The following is a 10,772-nucleotide window of genomic DNA, read 5'->3' as shown; positions in this document are numbered from 1 at the left end:
AACTGAGCTACAAACAATTCTTCATTCTTCAACAAAGCTACTCAGGTTCTGGATTTATCTTAAAAGAGCAAAACCAAATGGGGTCAGAAATTTCTCATCAAAGCCTGTTTGCAGAGAAACCCCACCATATGAAAGAAAATATTTATTAGCATCAGTTCACTCAAAAGAAACCCAGCCCTGGATTGAGCAGCACTTCAAATGAACTTGAATTCACTTTCCTCACATATCAGCTGGTTTGGTGTGCTCTTTTTTTGTCCTAGAGAGAATATTCAAACTATTTGCTCTTGACAGGACTCCTCGGCTGGTCCCCAAACCTGGCTCCTCATGATGCCTTTCCTGGGCTGTTAGTGCAGCCTGTTAGCAGCACCTGGCTTTGCCACCCTGCTCATGGTAGTGGGGCACGGCTGGTGCCACGGTCCCCTCTGGTGCCACGGTCCCCTCTGGTGCCCCGGTCCCCTCTGGTGCCCGTCCTGGTTTGTGGCATGTGTGTGCTGGTGGAGGATCCCTGCTTGTGCTTCTGCCTGTATTCAACAAGGCCGGTCCTACTCACCAGCCAAAGAGAGAGCAAAGTCACTGCTTTGGGCATCTCCTTTGTGTGAGTTTAACGCTTACTCATTTCTATGCCAGACCCCCGAAAAGACACACAGCAACACCTAAAGTCAGCTCATCGACAGAGGTGAGCAGGTCTGAGCGAACAGAAGGTCAGCTTTCAAGCACATTGGGTTTTTAATTTAGCGGAAGCACTCACTCGTTCACGAGCCTTACTTGCCCAAGTGGATTGTGCGATGCTGCTGTCTTGCTCGCGTTCAAGAGAAAGACGAGGGGAGAAAGGAGTTAAGAAATGAGAGACGCACCTGGGGCGCAGGCTCGGCAGCCAGACGGAGCAGGGCGGCACCGGGCCGCTTTGCCGGAATCCCTTTTGGTGCCGGACAAAGGCGGACGCTGCTCGGCGAGCGGCCTGGAGCGGCGGCGGCCCCGCCCCGCCCGTCCCGCCCCGCCGCGGGCCAGGGCCGAGCGCTCGGCCGGGCGGGCGCTCGGGGTGCTCGGGCAGCGCCGCGGGCCGGGCGGGCGCGATGGAGCCGCCGGAGGGCTGGGACCCCTACGGGCGGCCGGCCCGGCGCACGCAGTGGCTGGTCAGCGCCCTCGCCTCCCACTACGGGCTGGAGCGCGGCGTGGAGAACGAGATCGCCGTGCTGGCCACCGGCCTGGACCGCTACCTGCAGGAGATCTTGCAGCGCCTGGGCCGCGCCGGGGCGGGCCGCATCCCCGGCGAGGACTGCCGCACGCTGTGCCGGGTGCTGGGGCTGGAGGAGGCGGCGGAGCCCGAGGGGTGCGCGGGGCTGTGGGACGGGCTCTCGGCCGAGCTCACCTTCCGCCAGTTCCACGCGCGGCTCTGCGGCCACTTCAGCCCTTGTTCTTTTGGTGATTTCAACCTGGTGGACATCTGCTGGGAACACAATGCAGCTAAAAAGAGGCAGTCAAGGAAATTTTTAGGGTTGGTGGAGGACAATTTTTTGTCGCAGCTAGTGAGTGAGCCTACCAGGGGAGGGACTGTGTTAGATCTGATGTTTTCAAATAGAGATTGGCTGGTGAGAGATGTGGTGGTTGGAGGCCACTTGGGGAACAGTGATCACAAAATTATAAAATTCTCAATATTTGGTAAAGTCAGGAGGAATACTAATAAGACTTTTACATTGGAATTCCAGAGGGCAGACTTTGGTCTATTTAGGAGAATTATTCAGAGAGTTGCTTGGGAAGCATCCCTTAAAAACAGAGGAGTTCAGGAAATGTGGGCATGTTTCAAAATAGAGATCTCAAGGGCACAGGAACAGACTGTCCCTGTGTGCCAAAAGATGACTTGACGAGGCAAACGTCTAGCCTGGATGGTGAAGGTGGTTTTGGAGGAACTCAGGAATAAAAAGTGGATGTATCATCTTTGGAAGGAGGGTCAGGTCTCTCAGGAAGTGTTTAATGGGTCTGCTAAGGCATGTAGTGTGAGATGATTATTCTCCTGCACGGTGTGGGTGGAGGGAGGCAGAGATCTCTGAAGCTTGCTCTTGGGGAGAGAGGTTTATTGGGGATCCAGGAATGCCTGAGCCTCGTGCTCTCAGGCGTAGCACTTGGCCGGGCTTAGGAGGACGGGGGAGAGGAGAGACAAAAGGAGAAGGGTTCAGGAGAGGGGAAGCCCCAGGAGGGGAAGAGGGGAGGAAGTCCAAGAGAGGGAGGAAGTCCAAGAGCCGGGGAGAAAGTCCAAGAGACCGCATGGCCCCTCGGAGCCCCCTTATCAGGGGCTCCCAGGTGGGCTGGGACAAGGCATGGGCCAATGGGGTTACAGACTCTGATGTTTTAGGGGCAGGTACAGAGGTGCAGGATGAGCCACAATCTTTTGGGGGGTGGGATGGAACAGTCCATTTCACTCCAGGATTCATCCAAGGGCAGAAGTGACATTCGGCTAACTAAGAAAACAATCATATCTATCTAGCCTCTGCAACAATGTAGGAAAGAAATTAGGGAAGCTGAAGCTCAGTTTGAACTTAAAATGGCAACTTCAGTAAAGGCTAATAAAAATTGTTTTTATTAATATATTAATGGTAAAAGGAAGGGTAAGGTCAACCTTTGTTCTTTATTAGATGTTGAAGGGAATTTAATAACTGCAGATGGAGAGAACGAAGAGGTGCTTAATGCCATCTTTGCCTCAGTCTTTAATGAGAAGACGATTTGCCTTCAGGACAACTGTCCTCCTGGGCTGGTAGATGGTGTCAGGGAGCAAAGTGGGCCACTGTTATCCAGGGGGAGGCAGTCAGAGAACTGCTGAGCTGCTTGGATGTTCATAAATCCATGGGACCAGATGGGATCCACCCCAGGGCGATGAGGGAGCTGGCAGATGAGCTTGCCAAGATGCTCTCCATCATTTTCCAGCAGTCCTGGCTCACTGGGGAGGTTCCAGATGACTGGAAGCTACCCAATGTGATGCCCATTCACAGCAAGGGTGGGAAGGAGGATCCTGGTAATTACAGGCCAGTCAGCCTGACCTCAGTATCCAGTAAGGTCATGGAGCAGTTTACACTGAGTGTCACCACACAGCACTAACAGGATGGCCAGGGTGTCAGACCCAGGCAGCAGGGGTTTAGGAGGTGTAAGTCGTGTTTGACCAACCTGGTCTCCTTTCATGACCAGGTGACCCTCCTGGTGGATGCGGGACAGGCTGTGGATGTGTCTGTTTGGACTCCAGCAAGGCCTTTGGCACTGTCTCCCACAGCACACTCCTGGAAAAACTGCAACCCACGGCTGGGACAGGAGCACTCTGTGCTGGGCTCAGAACTGGCTGCATGGCCGGCCCAGAGAGTGGTGGTGAGCGGTGCTGCATCCAGCTGGGGACAGTCACCAGTGGTGTCCCTCAGGGCTCTGTGCTGGGCCAGCTCTGTTCAATGTTTTTATTGACGACATGGATGTGGGGATTGAGCCTTTCATTAGTAAATCTGCAGATGACACTAAGCTGGGAGCGTGTGTCCATCTGTTGGAAGGTAGGAGGGCTCTGCAGGGAGACCTGGAAGGGTTGGAGGGATGGGCAGAGTCCAATAAGATGAAGCTTATTAAATCCAAGTTCCCATCCCTGCATTTTGACCACAAATACCCCCTGCAACATTACAGGCTGGAGATGGTGTGGCTGGTCAGTGCCCAGGCAGAAAGGGACCTGGGGGCACTGGTCTAAAGCCCGGTTGAACATGAGCCAGCAGTGTGCCCTGGTGGCCCAGAAGGCCAATGGCTCCTGGCCTGGATCAGGAATGGTGTGCCCAGCAGGAGCAGGGCAGTGATTCTTCCCCGGTACTTGCCTGGTTGGGCAGCACCTCAAGTGCTGTGTCCAGTTCTGGGCCACCCAGTTTGGGAAGGTCATGGAGGACCTGGAGCATGTCCAGAGAAGGGCAGCAAGGTTGGTGAGGTGCTTGGAACACAAGTCCTGTGAGGAACAACTGAGGGAGCTGGGGTTGTTTAGCCTGGAGAAGAGGAGGCTCAGAGGTGACCTTACCACTCTCTACACTCCCTGAAAGGTGGTTGCAGTCAGGTGGGGGTTGGTCTCTTTCTCCTCACAGCAGCTGACAGAACCAGAGGACACAGTCTTATGCTGTACCAAGGGAAATTTAGATTGGATATTAGGAAAAATGTTTTTTATGGAAAGGGTGATAAAGTACTGGAATTGTCTGTCCAGGGAGGTAATGGAGTCAGCATCCTTGGATATGTTTAAAAAAAGACTGGATGTGGCACTCAGTGCCATGGTTCAGCTGAAGTGGTATTAGGGCATGGGTTGGACTTGATTACCTTAAAGGTCTCTTCCAACCCAGTAATTCTGTGCTTCTCTGATTATGTGACATCACAGAGCAGGGTGTGACATCACAGGATGTCTGTATGACATCACAGAGCAGGCTGTGAGGTCAGAGAGTGTGCTGTGACATTATAGGGTGGCTGTGTTACATCACTGAAGGTGTTGTGACATCACAGGATGGGTCTGTGAGGCCACAGAGGTGCTGTGTGACATGATAAGTGGGTTTTGCCATCACAGAGCAGGCTGTGACATCACAGAGGAGGTTTGACATCACAGAAGAGGTTGTGATGTCACAAAGCTGTCTATGACATTTCAGGCTGGCTGTGTGTCATCACAGAATGGGCTGTGAGACTACATAGAAGACTCTGCCATCATAGATAAGGGCTCTGTGACATCACAGGGCAGCTGTGTGTTGTCACAGAGAAGGCTGAGACAATAGAGAGTGGGTTGTGCCATCACAGAGCTGATTGTGAAAATGCAGAGCAGGCTGTGACATTAAAGGGAGACTGTGACATCACAGGCTGGGCTGTGACGCCACAGGGCAGATTTTGTGACATCACAGAGCAGACTGGGACCTCAAAGAGCAGGCTGTAACATCACAGAGCAGCTGTATGAAATCCCAGGTGGCCTGTTACATCTCAGAGTGGGCTGTGTGACATCACAGGGGCTGTGTGACATCACTGGGGCTGTGTGATTTCACTGAGGAGGTCACTCTGCCCCAGTTTCCCCCAGAGAAGTTCAACACTGCTCATGCACAGGGGGTCCCCTGTCCCCCCGGGTCCCCCCGCCCCCGTCGCCGCAGCCTCCCCCAGAGGATGTTCCACGAGATCAACCCCAGAGCCCGACACAGGGACGGGGGCTGGGGCTGCGGGGGGTGGGACGGGGGGACAGGGACCCCCTGGCAGTGTCCCTGTGTCCCCCAGGGCCAGAACCTTGTCCAGTGCTCCTTCACCCTGTTACCAACGAGGGCTTGAGAGCGCTGAAAAGTCCCCGGCAAGGGAGCAGCAAAAACCGTATTTAATATTAAGCGACAGCACCACAAAGTTCCTTGGCAAGAGTCACTCTGCTCCTGACTGAACACTTCAGGCACCCCTAGGAAACAAATCAACCACAAATACAAACAAAATCCAGAAATGATCAGAGAACTGTCCCTATGTGTGGCATAGGGACACATAGGACAGTGAGGGCAAGGATAAAAGGAATATGGCCCAAAAGCTGAACAGAGGTCAAATTTAACAGGACTTAAATTATACCTTAACCTTAACTTCTACCTTCAACTTCAAAATCTAGCAAAAGAACAGAGTTTAACAGTATTTAACCTAACTTACAACCTATGACTTTTCAATTTAACAGAGGAATATCATTTAATACTATTTAGCTCAGCTTATAACTTACAGCAAAAGAACAACTCTTAGCAGCATTTAACTTAGCTTAGGCTGCATGACTTGACCTCACTTACAGGCCTGACAGGCTCAGCTATCCAGGGCACTCAGAGCCCTCAGAGAGCAGCATTTCTGCCACATTCCCCAGCACAGGCACTCCTGTGTGCACACAGACACAGAGAGTCAGTGCAAGGCACCTGTGAGAAATTCCCCTGAGGGCAGGGAAATGCTCCCTGAGGATGCTTTGGCATCTCCCCAGCAGGGAAGGGTTGAGCCTGGAGGAGTGGGGGGATCGGCCCAGGCTCCCTCGTTGTTTCGGGATCCCCAAATTCAGCAAACGGGAGAGTTCCCGGCTCGGAGAGGCCCCACTCAGAGGGAGTCGCTGGCCCAGGAGAGCTCCAAGGGCTCCTTTTGGAGCGCTGTTTGTAGGGCCCCAAGAGAGGGGCTGCAGTCCCAGCCATGTTTCATCCTGGCCGCACTTGGCATCAGCAGCTTTCTTTGGCAGGGTGAGAACAGGGATGTTGTGCCACTGAGGGGACACAAACAGTTCCCAGGTCTGCTCCTAAAGTAACCAGGAGCTGGCTGGGCAGCAGCAGTGCCTGGAGCAGAGCGTGTTTGTGATGAGCTCCAGAGGAGCTGAGCCCAGGGGCTGCTGGCCAAGGCCAAGGCCCAGTGAGGATTTCTCATCTGGCAGGGCGGCCTGAGAAGGGGAGGAGGGAATGCACCAGCACAGGAACCATGGAACCAAGGGAGCATTGTGACACTGTGGGACCTGTGAGACCAAGGCACCATTGTGACACTGTGGGGCACCATGGGACAATCGACACCATTGTGACACTTGGGGGACACATTGGATCATGGAGACCATTGGGATACTATGATGCCCAATGGAATCAGCAAAGCATTGTGACTCTTGTGAGGCTACATGGAACCAGTGAGACCATTGTGACCCTGGGGTCCCCACAGAACCAAGAGGACCATTGGGACACTGTGGGGCCTCGTGTCATCAGTGGTCCATTGTGACACTGTGGAGCCAAAGGAGACCATTGTGACACTGCAAACCCCCATGGTCCAAAGGTCCATTGTGACATTGTGGGCCTCATGGATCAGAGGACTCATGTATCATTGTGGGGCCTGGGGAACCATGGAGACCATTGGGACACTCCATGGCCTCATGGAATAGCTGGAACCATTGTGAAACTAGGAAGTCTCATGGAACCCAGGGGTAATTGTGACACTGTGGGACCCCATTGAACCAAGAGTCCATTGTGATAATGTAGATCTTCTTGTAATCAAAGAACAATTCTGACACTGTGGGGCCCCATGCAACCAAAGGAACACAGAACAGGTCTGGCTGGTTTGGCCTCCCGTGGACTGCCTGACTGGTCCAGCTGACCTTGGCATGTTAAAGGTCTCTTCTCCTCTGCTACTGGGGCTCACTGGGACAGGAAACGCTGTGGCTCCCTGCTTTCCTTCCAGTGGAAAAAAACTCTCCTTCTCCTCCAAGTGCTCATGGCCAGAATTGGGATTTTACGTCCAAATGTCCTTTTATCCAGGGATTGTTCCCATAGGAATATTGCCAGGACAAGTCTGGATGGCAGTGGTTTCATGAGGGTCAACTCTCATCTGTCCCCAAAACACTGGGGAAGGCTCCATGCTTTTCTTCTTATGGGAAAGAACTGTCCTGCTTCTCCAGGTGCCCATGACCAAAATTGGGATTCTGTCTCCAAAATTCCCTATATCCAGAGGCTTCCTGCTGACAAAATCTGCCATTCCTGACAAGTCTGGCTGACCTTGGCTTTGTGAGGCTCTCATCTGCCTTCCAAACACTGGGGCTCTGTGCTTTCCTTCCTATGGAATAGAACTCTCCTTCTCATCCAGGTGCCCATGTCCAGAATTGGGATTTCACCTCCAACATTGCCTGGTGTGAAAGACTGGAGGAGATTGTTGGCTGGAAACATTTTGTGTGTGGGGGAGGAAGGGGCAGGTCCAGCCTTGCCCGGCCCTGGAACCCCAGCACTGCCCTGCCCTGGAACCCCAATTCCCCCAGAGCCTCTATCCCAGCCCAGCAGTGTCTGCCAGTCCCTGGCACAGCACAGGCAATGCTCCACAGCCACCTCTGGAGCTCCCAGCCCAGCTCCTGAGTGACCAAATGACCCCAAGTCCTCCCTGGGGCTGGGGCAGCAGAACTCAGAGGCACCAGTGGCTCCAGCTGGGAAATGGAGTGTGGGATGGGGCTGTGAAAGCCCTGCCTGGGCTGTGCCAAGCAGGACACACAAGCCCTGACCCTCATCCACCAAGCAACTCTCTCAAGATGACATTTAAAAGGAATTACAATTATTTGTGTACTCTGAGTTAGATTCACTGGAGAAATAGTGCCCCACAGCTCATTAACATTCAGAATACTTGAACAAGCCAAGCCTCTGGGAATAATTTGATTTAAGTTTTCAAATATTTTGTGATTAATTAGGCAGGCTTTAGTAGTGTATTCAAAGTGAATCCTTTATTTTTACAAAGACACAGAAAAGATTTGTTAGGTCCTCTTTCATTTTTTTACTCCGCATAAATGAATATGTGCAATCTCCACTTGACACTGAATCCAAGTACCTCCTCATGCAGTTGGAATAGATATGAAAATCAAGACCCTTGATGGCTGACAATCCATCAGACTCTGTCCCTACTCCCACCCCACCATTTCCCCCATCCAAGCCCTGGCACTCAGAGCAGCCTTGTGCAAATCTGAGCTCCCTCCAGCCCAGGCTGCACCTGCAGGTTTCAGCTCCTTGGCTCCAACCCCCACCTGCTTTCCTTGGAGTAAGAGCTGCCTGAGACACAGAGGGATGTTCAATTCTTGTCAGACAACAAAGCCAAGGGAAGGCACAGCTCCATCAAATGCAGAAGTCATTCCTCTGCTGGCTATTAAATCCACTTTGCACAGTAGCCAGTCTCAGAGCAATGGAAAACACTTTCTGTGCCCAGCACAGATCCCAAGGTCCCCCCAAACCCTCCCTGCCCCGATTCTGCCCAAATTTGCTCTTTCCACACACGAGTCATGTGCTGAAGTCAGGAGCTCCCTCCATGCCCAAAGGGAGGAAAAGAGAGAAAGTGGATGAAGAGCTCTCCTGTGCAGAGCCAAGGTCCAAGTGCCCCTGCAGTGGGAGCCACAACTCATCAGGTTTGTGTCCTTTGGGCTCAGGGATGGTGACACTCAGAGGCACAGAAAGGTTTCTTGCCAACAAACAGGAGTTGAACATTTGAACAATTTAATAACCATCACAGCTCTTCCCTCAGCTCTCTGTGATGTCCCAGCAGCATCTGACATGTCCCCCATCCCCAAGGGATTTCTGTACAGGAACAGTTTTAGACAGAGACATAAGAAAAGGTAATTCTGTGATGGATATATATATAAGTAAGATATCAACTAATGTGATACTTATGTGAACTTCAGAAAGATTGGGAAACTCCCTAAAGCCCACAGCATGAAGCCAGTTAGTTGAGAGGCCCTTGAATGACCAGAGATTACCTAGAGGAGGAAATCTGGGAGTAACAGGAATGACATAGATGCAGCTGGTCTAGTGAAGAGATGTCCTTAGACATGGCCATTTAAACAGGAGAACTGGAAACATCTGAAAGAAGAGGGAGCTGATAAAATAAACAGAATACTGGTGATGCAAGTAGAAGGTGAGATCAATATTTCTTCTCCTCCCATCAGTACACTTCCAGGAAATTCCTGTTCCTGGAGGAAGTTTTGCCATTTCTTAAAGTTACGCAAGTGACTCAGATAATAAAAATGTCTTTGTATATCATGAAATATACAAGTATTAAAACCTGTGACCCTTTCCAGGCAGAAATCAGCTGTGTTCCCATGAACACAGTGCCACTTGTGCCCTGAGTTGCTGAGCTGCGATTGGATCTCTCAGAGAGGAGCTGAGGGAGAGCAGAGCACCTTGCAAGCTGCAGGTCCCTGCCAGCCCCGCAGGGCTCCTGTGCCATCAACATCTGCTCTGCTCCAGTCTGGAACAGGGCCCAGCACGGTGCCGGGACCATCAGACAGCTGAGGTGTGTGCTGGAATTCCATGTCCTCCCCATGGCGCAGCAGCCCTGCATTTCCCTGCTCCAGCCTTGGTCTCCAGCACAGCCATGGAGGCTCTTTGGGCTCCTGAGTGTCCCTGCAGCCCCCAAGGGCAGCTGAGCTCTGCCTTGGGCACAGGCAGCCCTTGCCAGTGCAGGTCATGCTCAGCAATTCCTTGTCTGTGCCCGGCCTTGCTGCCAGCCCCGGCAGCGGCTGCGTGGCCCCTCGGTGGCCCTGTGCTGGCCCAGCCATGGTGCCACAGCCCCTGTGCAGCCCAGCCCAGGACAGGAGCATTGGGGCTGGGAACGGCCCCTGTACCGTGGGGCCCTGGGCAGCCTTGGGGCTCTGTGCCCCATGGCCTCCCTGCTGGGCAGCCTCTGCCAGCTCCTGCAGAGCCTTGGCACCTGTGGGGCTGCACAGACAGCCCTGCCCGGGCTCTGCCGGCCTCGGGGCCAGCAGAGAGGCGGCCAGGGCTGGCCATGGCTGGGAACAGGCCCTGAGCCCCGCAGGAGGATGGAGCTGGGCCACAGCCAAACTCAGCCCAGGGCAGAGCTGGGCTCAGCAGCCAGGGCTGCCCAGGGCTGGCACAGACAGAGGCTGGCGCTGACAAATGTCCTGGGCCCCTCCCTGCTCTGTCCATGCCCCAAGGGCACAGAGCAGCCTCCTCTCTCGGGCTCTTGCCTGTTTTCAATGCCTGCCCAGGCGCTGGCCCTGCCCCACAAGGCCTGGGCTGAGTCCTGCCCCTGCCCGCTCAGCCAGGCTGAGATGGACACTGATGGTTTCTGTGCCAGGCTCTCCCAGCCCAGCCCAGCTCCCCGCCAGCTCTGCCAGCTGCCCGTAGCTCTGGGCAGCACCAAGGGCCTCTCCCCAGCACAGCCCAGCCGGCTCTGGCCCCACAGCTCTGCTCAGCCCAGGCTGCTCTGGGCACTGCCCCACGGCCTCAGCCCCTGCCAAGGGCACAGCAGCAGCTGCAGCTCAGCCAGGACTCAGCCCCACC

The sequence above is a fragment of the Lonchura striata genome, chromosome 32 (assembly GCF_050655825.1).
Source record: "Lonchura striata isolate lonStrDom1 chromosome 32, ASM5065582v1, whole genome shotgun sequence".
In the NCBI taxonomy this organism is placed as follows: Eukaryota; Metazoa; Chordata; class Aves; order Passeriformes; family Estrildidae; genus Lonchura; species Lonchura striata.
Note: the sequence above shows the minus strand (reverse complement) of the source record.